This window comes from Xenopus laevis, chromosome 5S (genome assembly GCF_017654675.1).
Source record: "Xenopus laevis strain J_2021 chromosome 5S, Xenopus_laevis_v10.1, whole genome shotgun sequence".
Taxonomy (NCBI): domain Eukaryota; kingdom Metazoa; phylum Chordata; class Amphibia; order Anura; family Pipidae; genus Xenopus; species Xenopus laevis.
In genome coordinates, this window is record NC_054380.1 from 119,293,028 (window position 1) to 119,309,409 (window position 16,382).

Here is a 16,382-nt window from a genome sequence, read left to right on the forward strand (position 1 = left end):
CTACACAGAAATTCATAGGGATTATAGTGTCAATAATGTGAAAATAACATTTGATCAAAGAAGCCAGTTATACATCAATTTAGCTTTAACGTACTGTTTTTCTGAAAGACAGATGAATTTATATTTCCTATCCTATTCCTATGTTTTCTTATTTCTATTCACATCATACTAACATCATTCCTATAGGGGGTTATTTACTAAAACTCAAATTTATCTGGTCAGACTTTTTGGGGCAAAAACTGGAATTTTTTGTGGGAAAAAAAAACTTTTCAAGATTTATTATACCCGGATTCTGCAAAAATCCTGAATCCAAAAATCAGCTAACTCAGACCTGTCGAGGTCCTGTATAAGTCAATGGGAGAAGGCACCAATCTCAATTTAAAGATATCATGGTTTGCACTAAGTTAAGCCAAAAAATCCAAAAAATGTGCGGTTTTTGGGCAAAAACCACAAAAAATGTGCGGTTTTTGGGCAAAAACCACAAAAAAATTGCGATTCCGGAAAAAAGTTAGAAAAAACAGATGATTCAGATTTTCGCTCGATTTTATCATGTTTTTTCCCGAATCAATTATTTCAAGTTTTTGCACTGTCGAGTTTAGCCAAAAAATCCAAACAAAATATGCTGCAAAAATCCTGAATCCAAAAATCTCAGACCTGTCGAGGTCCTGTATAAATCAATGGGAGAGGCACCAATCTCAATTTGAAGATATCTTGGTTTGCACTAAGTTTAGCCAAAAAATCCAAAACATTTTATTTTTTGGGCAAAAACCGCAACTAAAACTAGTGGTTCAGGAAAAAAAGTCAGAGAAAACAGATGATGCTCGATTTTATCGTGTTTTTTCCCCGAATCAATTATTTCAAGTTTTGGCACTGTTGAGTTTAGCCAAATAATCCAAAAAATTATGTAGCAAAAATCCTGAATCCAAAAATCAGCCATCTCAATTTGAAGATACCGTGGTTTGCACTAAGTTTAGCCAAAAAATCCAAAAAAAAAATCTGGGCAAAAAATCCAAAAAAAAACGAGGAAAATTCAGGGAAAAAATCAGAACAGATGATTCAGATTTACGCTCAATTGTATCATGTTTTTTCCTGAATCAAATATTTCAAGGTTTTTTTTTTTATAAATAAATAGGGTCAAATAAGGCAAGGGAGTTTGGCTGTGTTTTTTTTTTATTAAATATGAGATAAATTAAGTATAGTAAATAACCTCCATAATGTCTTGCAGAATACTGAATCTTTTAATAAAACCAAATCCTGATTTTCATGAAATACCTTTATCTAGATTTGCTGTAAACAATTACAATGTGCAGTGATCTATAATCCCACTGTGTGGAGAAATAAATATTTGATTTCTGTTTTTTTCTGCACTTGGGTACGATACTTGAAACAGTAGATTCAACAGCTTCTGAGGCCCAGGAGTATGGGGGACCCAGTGTGGGCCTCGTCGTGGCACATAGTTCTCATGTGTCAGCTTTAAAATATTTCTTAACATTGAACTAATTTGGATTAGTGATATATACTCAGTATCTAGTATGTAGTACACAAACTGCTTTAAGGGATTTAACTGCGATGCAAATGCTCTGAAGGCTAGAATTTCATATCAGGCAGTGTCATCTTGATATACATGGCAGTAAAATCCCAGAATGAATAAACGTATTTAGATGAAGACTGGAAAGAACCATAAGTTGCTTAGAGTCATTGCAGCATTTAGAATATCTGTCCCTATCTCCGAGCCTGTGAATATACGGCTGGCTTCCATTTATCTCCATAAAAAGTTGAACTTTAGAATATGCATTTGGTTGTAAATTGCATTGCAATAAACTTTTATTTCTAAAGTACTGGGAAATATATACATATATACAACATTTTTTGCATAGATTTGCTAAATAGAGTATTTCGCTTAATAGATTTTTTTTTGGCTAAGAAAGATATAAATGTTGAAGCGACTCTTGAAGAAAAAGCCATCTTAAATTATGATACAATTAATACAGTTTTTAGACAAGATTAGGAAAGTATGCCTTTCTGCTTTGAATTACGTAGTTCAGTGGACAGTGAATAGGAGACAAAACTAGAAAATCTCCATAAAGAGTCTATATGAACTATACACTACATTTAAATATATATATATACATTTAACATAAGTTCAAATGTATCTTATTATTGTGTTATAAATAATATTGTGGCATCTCTCAAACTTAGGGATGGGCGAATTTGACCCGGTTCGTTTCGCCAAACATTTGCCGCCTGCAAAAAAAATTTTTCGCACGATGCCAAACAAGTATACAGACATCATTTCCGCAGCGAAACAAGGCCAATAAATTCGCCCATCATTACTCAAAGTTCTTCTCTTCAAAGTAATATAGTAAGACACATGTCCATCTAGTTCAACTTTGTATGTCTATATAGGTATGGGACCTGTTATCCAGAATGCTTGGGACCAAGGGGCAGATTTACTAGGGGCAAAGGGGCTAACAATAACGACAATTCGATTTACTAATGGACGCAGGTACCAATTCGCTAGCGAAAGAGACTGGCACTAGTGGTCATTCGCACTCTATCGCCAGGCGACTTTTCACTCTGGCGAATGATTGTTACTCTGCAAACTCACTAAAGTATGGATTTTACTGAATTTTAACTCTTTCGCCAGAGTTGCCTTTGCCACCTCAGACCAGACGAAGTGCATTAAAGTAGCTAAATCTTCCTCAATCTTCTGTCACTTGTATAATATTCTGTGAGTCGAAAATGCATCAAAGTCTGAAAAACACTGGAGTCTTTTCCTTTTTTCAGCCTGAAACAACTCTATTGTCTTTATTAAGGTTCCCTGGACAAGTGTAATTTGTAAGAAATTTGTACACCAACATTTAACATAAAGACGTCCATAAAACTTTCCGCCGTATTGACCTGAGTACAAGATCCCTAGCGAAGTTTCGATAGGCAGAAATTAACACTAGTGCATCTTCACTATCAAATGCTCGCATTTCTGAAGTAACGCTAGTGAAAAGTCACTAGTGTTTGGCACCCACGATGAAACCCGCATTTTAGTGAATTGGTGAAGTGTTGCGATTGCAGTCGACAATTTGCCCTTTAGTAGATCTGCCCCATAGACTGGCCTAAACTGATCTTTCCGTTATTTGGATCTTCATATCATCTACTAGAAAATTCTTTAAACATTAGGGGGGGTATTTATTAAATCTCAAATTTTCCCCTTATTTTAATAATAAAAATTCGAGCTACCTCCAAAGCATGATCTGGCTTAATTTACTAACAATTCGAATCAGAAATTGTCTGTGCAGGAAAAGTCTTAACAAAATCGTGCAACAAATCGAATTGTGTGGCTTTTTTAGAGGTATCTCCCCAAAAATTAAATTTTTCAGATTATTGACCGCAAACCACAAATTTTCAGATTATCGAACGAAAACCAGCATCAAAAAGCCTGAAACCTTCGAGCATCATAAAGGCAAAAAACATCTTCCAGTTTTAAAAGGCATGATCTGCCGCTGACTTTTACATAAGCTTCAACTGGTTTTAACTAAAATATTTTCAGGTTTGGATTTTTAGCAGTTTCAGAGTTTAATAAATCTCAAAAAATTCAAGTTTTATTTTTCCTTCTAATAATACCAGTTTTTTGACCAGAAAAATTTGAGGTTTAATAAATAGGCTCATAAATAAACCCAGTAGAATTGTTTTGCCTTCAAAAAGGATTAATTATATTTTATTTAGGATCAAGTACAAGCTGCTGTTTTATTATAACAGATTTTTAAAGATTTGGATTATTTATAATGGAGTCTATGGGAGACAGCATTTCCATAAGTCAGAGCTTTCTGGATAATGGGTTTATGGATAACGGATCCCATACCTGTCTTACCAGAGGAAGGCAGAAAATACATCTAAAGCCTCTCCAATAATAAATCCTTCCTGACTCAAGATGGCATTCGGACCAGTCCCTGAAGCCATATATAAGCCAATATGACTGATTCAGAGAGAGAATTCAACAACTATATAGCTCTCACTGTAAAAACACTTTTTCGAATATTTAGGGGCCTATTTATTATGCTGTGTAAAATGAAATTCACCGAAAATGGTGTACAAAGCTGTGTAAAAGAAATGACGAATTTATTAAAGTGTGTTTTATTTTATGCCATGCAAATGTCCGATTTTTCTCTTTTTTACACTGCTCCAGATCTTTGTAAGTCATTTCCTGGGGAAGCTGATCAGAGAAAAAGAGCATTAAAAAAAATACACCATTTTTATGCTGTTTGTTTACGATGCCTGGTGATTGATTTGTGGCAAATTATTCCACCAATTTTTACACCACATAATAAATCTGTCCCTATAATGGAAGTTTCTTTCTTCTAATCGGAATGGGTGACACATATCTGCTGGACGGACCGACTGGTAAATAAAGCATTAGAGAGATTATTATACGATCCCCTTATATATTTATACAAATTTGTCATATCACGCCTTAAGCACTGCTTCTCCAGTGTAAACAACCCCAGTCTTTCCTCATAGCATACATATTGGCAATTAGTTGCCTTTCTCTGGACCTTCTCTAACAGCGATGGGCAAATAAATTTGCCTTGCTCGAATTTGTGGTGAATTTCCATATTTCGCCACTGGCGAATAAATTCTCGAATCTCCTGTGAAAATTCGCCATTGTCTATTTCCAATTTTCCCGATTTCACGTGAAAATGTCAGATTTTCAAGATTTTTTGTGAAAATGTCAGAATTTCATGTTTTTTTCATGCAACTGTCAGATATTCACAATTATTTAATGAAAATTTCCGAATTTCATGATTTTTTCGTGAACTTTCTGATTTCACGATTTTTCTGCAAATTTTCCACCGTTTCGCGAATTTCACTGGAACTTTGCTCATTTTTCGGTGAAACGGGAAAGGAGGTATCATCTGCCTACTGGAAAATAACCTAACACGGGCGAAAACTCGCAATTAACTTCACTAGCGAAGTTAGATAGACTATAGCGGTACTTTGCTCTGGTGAATTTGCTCTCTGGCGAATGGACGTAACTACGCAAATTCACTAAGATGTGGATTTTACTGAAAGTTACCTCTTGCACCCGACTTGCCTTCGCCACCTCAGACCAGGCAAAGTGCAATAGAGTAGATAGGAATTCCTAAAAAATAGTCTAACATTTTTCTAAGTGCCAAAAAATGCTGGCGTCTTTTACTTTTTCATGTGTAGGGCAATATAACAACTCTATTTTCGTTTTTTAAGGTTCCCAGGCTTGTGTAGTGTAATGTATTTGCTGCAACATATATGTCCATTGTACTTTAACTTCCCGCCGTATGCAAATTAGGCAACGCTAGCGTAACTTCGCTTCGCTTGGAGCAGTAACGTTAGCACCAAGTTCACCAGCGTTCAGTGCCCTGGACGCAACTTCGGATTTTAGCGAATTAGCGTTGTCCTGGCGAATCTATGCCTGGCGAAATGGTGCTGTGAGTGAAGCCGTCGCTGGCGAATTTTCAGGGGTTAGTGAATTTGCCCCTTACATCTTTGTGTTATCAATCAATGCTTAAAATGGAGGATTTGCTAAATTTAAAAAAATAAATAAAATTTAACATAAGATTACTGTTTATTTGCTTCTTGTGAAAATATTCAGAATGGCAATAACCCAGCTGAAAATTGTGGAGTTCCACTGAATGATTGTCATAGTATTCTTGTTATTTATCTAACACAGCTTAGTGAACCTGGGACTTGGGATGAAGTCTCAGGCAAAGGTGTCTTGAGAATGAAGATGACAAAGGGAAGAATTTGGCACTAATCTCCATGTGCCTTTGAGTTGTGTCTTCTTTCTCCCTGAGGGATTTTGTTCACGACAAAACTGCTGCGAGGTTCTAAGCACCTTTGATGTTTGCAGGAGAGGGCAGATACCTTTATTCTTCATAAACAAACTGGCATTGTGCTCTACATTGGCACGCTGCACCTTTCCCGAGTCCCTGATTGCCCAATCCATTCAGTCTCAGTTATTGGAAGAATTCAAGTAAAACAGATCTTTCATTTTAAAGTCAAGTAAAAAGGGGACAAATACATTTCACATTTCCTTTAAGCATGATATTTAAAAGCAAAGAATGAATCTCTAAGCAATCGCTCACATCTCGGTTTATCTAGTTGAACCGGGATTTCTTTCATTTAATTTTTTTAAGGTTAAAAAGTGCTTGCAAATAGTGATGGGTGAATTTTTCCCAGTTAGCTTTGCAAAAAATTCATGAAAGTCCTGCAAAATGTTGCGAAACTACAAAAAAATTGTGAAATGAGAATTTTGATTTTTGGCGCCAGCGTTCAGGTCAAGGGGCGTCCGATTAATGTTGACGCACAATGGTTTTGACGCAAGCAACTTTTCCGACTCATGTCCAAAAATTTTTTGAGGCCAGCGAATTTTTGCCACAGTTTCGCAAATTTATTCGGCGGCAGAGAAACGCGGAGGTTCACTGCAAATTCACGTCTGACAATTTTTTTCCCCATTACTACTTGCAAAGTACAGGTCTGGGACATGTTGTCCAGATAAGTGATCTTTCTGTATTTTAGATCTCCATACTTAAAGTCTACTCAAAAATAATTTAAACACTATATAAACCCAATTGGATTGTTTTATTTCCACTAAGGATTAATTATATATTATATGGGATCATGTATAAGGATGTGTTTAGAATTACAGAGAAAAAGTCAATCATTTTTAAAAACTTGAATTATTTGATTATAATCAAGTCTATGGGAGATGTTTTATACGGTGTATTTTTTATAGAGGCCTACATTGTTCTGGGGTATAGACAGCATAGACTGTCTTTTTACCACCAAATATTTACAAAATAAAATGAAATCATATACAACTTTATCATTATAATTTTACAGGGAGTTCCAAGGTGTTTAAGTGGCAATGTTTTGTCCTCTTTTTTAAACACCTTTATAAATATGCCACTTTCATATTTTTTCCACAAATCTACTTTAATTACCTTAATTACCTTAAAGACAGTTGGTTCATGTTTTGATACAGCATCATACTGGGACATTGTGGGTCCACCGGGGCTCCGACACCAAGGGCCATCCTCGCGCCACATCACTTAAATGCCACATCAACGTCACATCTCATACCATTTTTATCATCATTCAGGGCCTGGGCAAGAAGGGCCATCCTCTTTATGGGTAAAAAGGTCCCCTGCTATTTGTCTATAATGTCCTCTAATGTACTTGTAAAGTGTAATCATGTCCCCTCACAAGAGTCTTTTTCCATATGAAACAACCCCAACCTTGAAAATATACCCTCATAATTTAAGTCTTCCATCCCTCTAACCAGTTTAGTTGCCCTAAGTCTCTACACTCTCTCCGGGTCATTTATATCCCTCTTAAGGACTGGAGTCCAAAACTGAACTGCATACTCCAGATGAGGCCTCACCAGGGACCTATAAAGAGGCATAATTATGTTTTCATCCCTTAAATTTATGCCCTTTTTTATGTAAGACAGAACTTTGTTTGCTTTATTCGCCACAGAATGACACTGCTCGAATTTGTTATCTAAAATTTTAAATAAAAAAGTACATAACCTTGCATTTACCAACATTGAACTTCATTTTCCAGTTTGGTGCCCAGTTTTTTTTTTTATTTAGTCAAATAACTCTACAAAGTGGCAGCATCCTGCATGGAACTTGTAGTTCCACACAATTTCCAAAAATAGAAACAGTACTTTCAATGCCCACCCCCAGGTCATTAATAAACAAGTTGAAAAGCAAGGGACCTAGTACAGAGCCCTGCGGTACTCCACTAATAACACTGGTCCATTTAGAAAATGTTCCATTTACCACCACTCTTTGTAGTCTATCTTTTAGCCAGTTCTCTATCCAGGAACAAATACTATGTTCCAGGCCAACATTCCTTAATTTAACCATCTCTGTGGTACTGTATCAAAAGCTTTAGCAAAGTCCAAGTAGATCACATCTAGTGCCATTCCAGAGTTGAGGTTACTGCTCACCTCCTTATAAAATTAGTCTGGCAAGATCTGCTGCACATAAAACCATGCTGGCACAAACGAACAGTATTATGATTTTCAATGAAGTCTTCATCCCTTAATATCTCTTCAAAAAACTTTCCTACCACTGACATCAAACTAACCGGCCTATAGTTTTGAGGCTGAGAATGGGATACCTTTTTTTGAATAGAGTCACCACATTAGCAATTTGCCTCAATAAATCCTGGAAAGTAAAGAGTGTAAGGAACGGTTTCCCTGGTGGTCTAGTGGCTAACGCTTACCCTGGTGGTCCAGTGGCTTCCCCCTGGGCATGCCTCTGGCGGGGACGCCTGCCGAATGTGTCCTTCTTCTTCCGTGTCTGGTCCCTCTATGGCGCGCTTCCTGGTTTATGAGCCGGCGTGATGACATCATTGTGCATTGGCGTGAGTTTCAAAAGTATAAAAGGGGAATTCTGTTTTCAAAGCACTTTTCTAAGTGAATCCTCAGTGTATTGACTTTTGCCTGCCTGTTTACTACTCTGGTCTCTCCAATTCCGATCCTGTCTGTCTGTGACTACTCTGATCTCTCCAATCCTGATACTTTGCCTGTCCTCCGACTATTCTACGCTCTCCAATTCCGATTCTGGCCTGTCTGATGATTCTGTGCTTTTGGTGGCCCGGCCTGCCTGTTACTGGTGGTGTTCTTCTTTCCAGTATCCTGGTGAGACAATCATTCCCCCTTTGCTTGTCCAGAACCATTAGCTTTGCTCCTCTCAAATAAGACCTGGCGGCATCCGATTAGCCGAGGGCTCCTCCCGAGGTGAAAGGCAGCGGTTAGAGGCAGAAGTGAGAGCAGAGACCAAGGAGTTTAGCTTGGGATCTGGATATAGGGGGCCGTGACAAAGAGGTTTGGCAATCACAGAGCAAAGCTTGTTTAGTTTATCTTTTCATGTTCTAATCTCTTTTAAATTTCCACTTGCATGAACCATGCATCATTAGTTGTATTACTATGTAGGACTATTAATAAGGAAACGTTTCGCCTTTTATTTAATTACTCTGATATACTTTTGAAAAACCTTACATTTGCCACTTCTCTTTCCACCTTCTCCAGTCTACTTTCATAGTGGTGCCCATAACTGAACACAAATGTCCATTTTCAACCAGCTTATGATTGTTGGAATCTTGAATCAGGAAATATATAACATTTACAGATTTTGCCATAGATAACATGCTGAAAGGAAAAAGGGGATTAAGTATATGTTGTGTGCTTTAGAAAGTCGACAAGGTATCCTTCAGGTTAATCAGAATGTAAACCTCATTAAATAAAGTTAAAGTTGCTTCCTGACCCCTTTGAACAGTGTTAAGACAACACAGATTTGTGTGGAATTCTTCCATTTGCACTTCTTATTCACTGACAATGTTGGTTCACCTTGAAGAGAATTCCTTGTGCAAAAGAAAAGGATTCCAAGCCAACATGGCCCTCATATCTTGATTTGAATTTGCATTGTGAGGGCTTCTTTGTCATTATTCCAGCATGTATTTTCTGGGCATGAATAGCTGTTTGTATACATCTGTGTACTTCACTGAGCTGTGCTTAGTAGAAGGTATTTTATAAAACCATATAACATCTAACAATTTCCCACATACAGAACAAAATTGTGAGGTTTAGTGATGAGAGAAATTATTTGCCAAGTTTCGCAGCGAAAATGACACCCTCAGGGGCAAATTCACTAACCTCAGTAAATTCACCAGCGACGGCTTCGATCACATCACAACACTGCGCCAGGAATAGATTCACCAGGACAACGCTAATTCACTAAAATCCGAAGTTGCGTCCAGGGCACCGAACTCTGGCGAAGTTGTGCTAGCGTTACTGTGCGATGCGAAGTTGCGCTAGCGTTGGCTAATTTGCATACGGCGGGAAGTTAAAGTTGAATGGACGTATATGTTGCAGCAAATACATTACACTACACAAGCCCAGGAAACATTAATAAAATAATGTTAGGAAATGTAGGGGGGAGCCCGGGTACCCAAAAAATTTTTTACAGACTTTTGCAGCCTATCACCCTAAAAGAGTAAAAGATGGTTGATCCCAATAGGGAAAAAAGATAAATATATAGGAAGGCCAGTATTTTTTTCTGAAACTCATTGAAGTCGATGGGAGTCAAAATTATTTTGACACACATTAATTTTACCAACCGTGATAATGAGCGCCTATTTTGTTTATATGCATTAAAGTCAATGGGCTTTTTGAGGCGCGACAATTTTTATATGCGCGACTATTCAGACAAACACCCAAATATTTTTGACACAGCAGATTTTTTTTCCATCTGCAAATTTGCCCCACAGTTTCACTGTTGCCGGTGGCGAAGCGTGGAAATTCGCAGCAAATTCGCGCCTGCCAAATTTATTCGCCCATCACGAGTGAGGAGCCTCTGCAGTGTCTGAGTATAACACTGCTACTCTGCACAATATAACAATTCTTACTGTGAACCTCACAGTTATTCAGTGCCCTGAATACCGAGATGTGAAATGTAGTAGTTGGTAAACTCAAGGTGGAAGTTCAAATTGCTGACACTTGGTAGCCCATTAATAGTCCCCACATCTGTTTCTCCAAATTTATTGCATAAGGTTCACCCCCTGGTCTGCCACTCAGAAATGGGCTTCAGCCACCTACAATGCTGATAGGTGCCATGCAAGGGATTCTGGTAAATCAGATTATAAAAAGGGGAAATTATAACTGTGCTACATGGGAAGTGTTGTAAAAACAAAATCACTAAAGCCTGTTATTTACTCTTCTGTAATGCTTAATAGTATTTGCAATTGAATTAATTTGGCTAGATTCCCTATTCTGTAAGAAACATATACAATATTTATGAAATGTGTATAGTATGATAGAGCCTTTTATTTTCCATTTGTTCTTTAATAATATGATGGAAATGGATGATGGAGAATCCAGAGAATGAACCATTTAACTGCCTTGTTACAGTATGGACATTCAATCGATGTACTTTCACATTTTTATTTCCAAAGAAAAATTGTTTATTACTTAGTACAGGTATGGGACCCGTTATCCAGAAAGCTCTGAATTACGGAAAGGCGGCTCCCATAGACTTCATTTTATCCAAATAATCCACATGATTTCCTTTTTCTCTGTAATAATAAAACAGTAGCTTGTACTTGATCTCAACTAAGATATAATTATCCTTATTGGAAGGAAAACCAGCCTATTGGGTTTATTTAATGTTTACATGATTTACTAGTAGACTTAAGGTATGAAAATCCAAATCACAGAAACATCCATTATCCAAAAAACCTCAGGTCCCAAGTATTCTGGATAACAGGTCCCAAACCTGTAGTATTTCATCACTGAGATTATGTTTTGATCATACAATTACATGCATGACTACTTACACAAGAGAAAGCCTTCCAATGGGCAAAAGTACAGCAGCACTGGTGATACCACCACCCTAAAAATTATGAGTAACAATATTCCAGACAATATTTTCCACCACATATTGTGACACCATTCCTCTCCTGCACATAAAGGAATAAAACATATGGAAAATCCTTATGCTCATGAGTTAGAACTCTGCTAGAGTATGCCCGAGCCCATGAGCTATAAGTAGGGGTGAGCAATTTTTTTTCGCCTGATACAGTTTTGTGCCCAAATTTGCATGGTGAACATTCTCATTATTCTATGCAAGAATTCTGTGATGCATTTTGTTTGGCTGGGAAAATGTTTTTATTTTTGTTGGGAAAAAGAGAAATGCAAGAATAAATACCCATTGACTCTTGTATGAGAAGAACATAATAAATTGCCAATTAGATCCAATGCAATTGGCAAGAGAAAAAAAAAAGCATTAGAAAAAAACACCCAATGCATGTGGTGCAAGAAAAAATACCAAAAAAAACATGCATTTAGTGTAATGCATTTGGCAAGAGAAAAAAAAGGCCATTGACTTTCAATGCATTTGGCTCGAGAAAAATGCCCACTGATTCCAATACATATGGCACAAGAAAAAACGTGGAGAAAAAAACTACGCTTTTGGAGTGATAAAAAAACAGCTATTGACTTTGAGAAAATACAGTACTCGAGAAAAAAATCCAGAAAAAACCCATTGTCATTAATGGATGTGGTGCAAAAAATGCCCATTGTCTCCAAAGCATTTGAAACTAGACAAAAACACAGAGACACAGAGAAAAAAATTTTGCTAATGTAAACAGACCCAATAGCATGGTGGACTTTTGAATCTGGGGTTGGCCTAAAGCAGTGGTGGGACGGGAGTCCAGCCATGAGGGTTATTTTGGTTATATTTAGGCAGCTACTCCTGAAATTGTATCTTGAAGTTCGGTTATGGCGAGGTTTGTGATGATCATTTTGGCGTTGATAGTCTGAATTACCAATATGGTGCAACGTGTTAAAATATCTGTAAGCTTGTTATGAACTAAGGGGCCCTATTCTCTTTAGCCTATGAGCAAGTTCCCCACCAGGCACAAAATGTGTTGGGCTTATTATCATGTCCTAATAAAGAAAATAAATGGGAAAGGCCCTTAAATTATAGATTTAAGATATTTATGCTCAGTAACTTGGGCCTTCAACAATGTCATCTATGTATTTACTACAACCTAGTTATCAAATTAGTCTTTATACATTTTTAGGCAGACCAAAAACTACATTCATATATAGTCAGATAGGAGGGGGGATTTACTAAAACTCCATTTTTTCAAATTTTTTTTAAGAAACCTTGAATAAACTGATTTCCAGTCATTCAAAAAAAAAATCTGTACTTAAAAGACACGAACAGGAAAAAGTGGCAACATTTTTTTGGAAACTACAACTCTTTGAACTTGTCACATGATAACCACAACTTTTTGAATTCAGAATTGTTCTGGTTTTGTTGCATAATAAATCCTGGAGAAATTTTGCTTCTTTTCTGCTACTTTTTTGGGGTTTTGGTGACAAAAAAGCCTTACCCCCAGCATATGCTGTACAGTAGATAAGCCTTTTGGATGTGGGAGATACAAGGCAGTGAACCTTTATTTACTCAAAGAATAGAAAGGCAGCACTAAAATTGAAAGGTGGTTTATTCCAACTGCCTTAAAGGGCATGTAAAGGCAAAAAAATAAAATCCCATTTTTACTTTCTGTAATGAAAAAGAAACATATGTCCAATATACTTAAAAACTGTGTACCGTTTTATAAGAAACCTGACTGTATGCAGTGAAATTCTCCCTTCATTTACTGCTGTGGATAGGAATTGTCAGATGGTCCCTAACTGCTGAGCAGGGAAACAATCATACTTATGAACAGCAGGGGGAGCCCCCGCCTTACTTCCCAGCCATGCAGAACTCAAGCAGCTTTGTTTATGACGATCCCTAAGCAGCCCAGACCACACTGAGCATGTGCACAGTCTTAGTCTTGCAAAGATGTATAACAAAGTTACAAGATGGTGGCCCCCTGTAGCCAACGTTGAAAGCATAAAAGCATAAATTATTTGTTTGATTAGGCTTGTGGTGCAGTAAGTTCATGTTTATATTTAGTATACAAAATACAGCATTTCTAGCCTTATTATATTTTTGACTTTACATGCCCTTTAATCATAGGCTTAGGCAGCGAACCTTTACATGGGTCTTGTGAGACAGGTGCTCCAATGCAAATATAGAATAAATGCCATAATGCAAAATTCACCTTTCCATACAAGAACAGAAGTGTCTAAAACTTTCTCAGGTACAGGTATAAGTTCTATTATCCGGAATGCTTGAGACCAGATAAGGGATCTTTACATAATTCATTTCAAAATTCAATAAACCCAATAGGAACCGGTGAAGCTTAATTACCATCAAGTACAAGGTTCTATTTTATTATTACAGGTATGGGATCTGTTATCCAGAAACCTGTTTTCCAGAAGGTTCCAAATTAGGCCACCTATAGTCTCAATTTTAAACAAATAATTCATGCCTTTAAAAGTGATTTTCTTTTTTTCTCCTGTGTGGCAAGTCATGGGTCCAATCGCATCATCAAGTTTGCTGATGATACAACCGTAGTAGGTCTCATCAGCAAGAACAAAGAGTCAGCATATAGACAAGAGGTGAAATGGCTAATGGACTGGTGCAAAGTCAGCAATCTGTCTATGAATACAAACAAAGTTGTTGACTTCAGGAGAACATGTGGGATCATTCTCCACTGTACATTGACGGATCTCCGGTGGAAATTGTCAAGAGCACCAAATTCCTTGGGGTACATCTGGCGGAGAACCTCTCCTGGTCCCTTAACACCAGCTCAATAGTGAAGAAAGCACAGCAGCGAAAGCTGAAAAAAGCCCACCTTCCACCATCTATCCTCACTATCTTTTATAGAGGGTCTATTGAAAGCATTTTATGCAGCTGCATCACTACCTGGTATGGAAACTGGTCTGTATCAGATCGCAAGATCCTGCAGCGGGTGGTGAGCACAGCGGAAAAGATCATTGGGGTCTCGCTTGCCATTATGGATATTTAACACACCCGCTGTCTCCAGAAGGCTACCAGTATCGTCAGGGATAGCACCCACCCTGCACATGATCTCTTTACCCTCCTGCCATCCTGTAAAAGATACCGCAGTATTTGAGCGCTGACTTCCAGAATGCAAAACAGTCTATTTCCACAAGCCATCAGGTATCTCAACTCCCAAGGACTGAACTGAATATATTCATAAGGAACTGAAATGTCCACTTTGCCCGGCATGACCGTGTACTAGAGTTGTTGTATAGCACCGGGGGGTTCTGGAGGAACTTCATTTCATTTCTACTATGTACTGTATTTACTGTATATGGCTGAAATGACAATAAAATCCACTTGACTTGACTTGACTTGACTTGAATAAAACATCACCTCGTACTTGATCCTAACTAAAATTTTATTACTCTAGTAGAAAAATCTTACTTGGTTTATTTAATGTTTCAAAGATTTTTAGCAGATTTAAGGTATGGGGATCTAAATTACAGAAACTCTAGGTCTCAAGCACTCTGGATAACAAGCCCTATGCCTGCAGCCTGTACAAGAAAAAAAGAAAATAATTTTTAAAAATTAGAAATACTGTATTTGCTCAAAATACAGTATGTTGGCACTATATAAATACATGTTAATAGTAATAATGGTAAGTTAAGAGGCAAAACTCTTAACTTACCATCATCACCTTTAAATAAAAAACAGACTGTCAGAAGAGATATCCTCATCAAGTCAGATAAACTGAGTGTTAGCACAGCAACTAGCAACCTTATTCTCCTTTGTAGGACCTTGACTTTCTCTGTTCTCTTATTTGGTAACTTGTGACTTAAAGTCATCAATGTATTGGCTGAAGAGGTGAGAAATCATTTAGAGCAAGGTTAGACAGAGCTGAGAAAGAATCTACCTAGATTAAAGAGCTGAACTGAAGGGATATATGCCTAAATGAATATAAATTAGATGATAAACCCTCAGTAAAATAACATTTCTCCTTTCTTTGTTATTTTATTCTATTTTATAGATCATTGGGTTTTTGTATCTGTCATTCTCTCCTATCAGTATATATGAAATCAGTCAGCATGGATGTATCATTCTCTTACTATCTCGAATGATATTAAAACCATGCAGCATTTTTTTTTATCCTATTTAAGCAAAAAGCCTCCCCTCCTCCATTTGCTTATCAGTTTATCCACCATTACATTTTTAAATGAAATTGTAGGATTTCTCCTCTCTTTCTCTCACTCAGACACCTCCCTCCCCTATTCCAAATTCTGAGATGTGGAACAGAAGTGAGGAACGCCTTTTCTTGGATGAAAATAGTGATTCAATTACAGATACGCAGTACTTGTATTTGCATACACTGTTGTCCATAAAAAAAATACCCATTGAAACCCCAAATTACAACCAAGGATATATTTTATTATTATTATTATTATTAACATGTATTTATATAGCGCCAACATACTGTATATTGCAGCGCTTAACTAGCTAAGATTTTTTTCATTATATATTATATATTTTTTATTTTGTATAATTTTTTTATGTATCTCATATATTAACTATACACTCATATGTGTACATTTGTTTTATTCCAAAATTATTCTCCGTTAATATTTTTAGTACATATATATGCAATATAATGGGAAATATCTTTATATCTGTCACTCTGGAAGGTGAACATTTTGGCTCTATTTCAGCAATGCACACCCCTATACTGATTTGTTAATTTTGGGGGCGACGTGCCGCCCAGCCACATCCCTAAGGAGCACTGGAGACTCAAAGCTCCCTAGTGGCCTGTGCTTGAGAGTGCGAGGAGGGTGCGTGCGCTATGGAGCTGGCGCCAGGACCATGCGTCCTCGTGAGGAGGGGCGTGCACGCAAGATGGGCCGGCGTTGGGACCATGTGACCTTGGGTCGCCGAGTCGTGACCACGCCATTG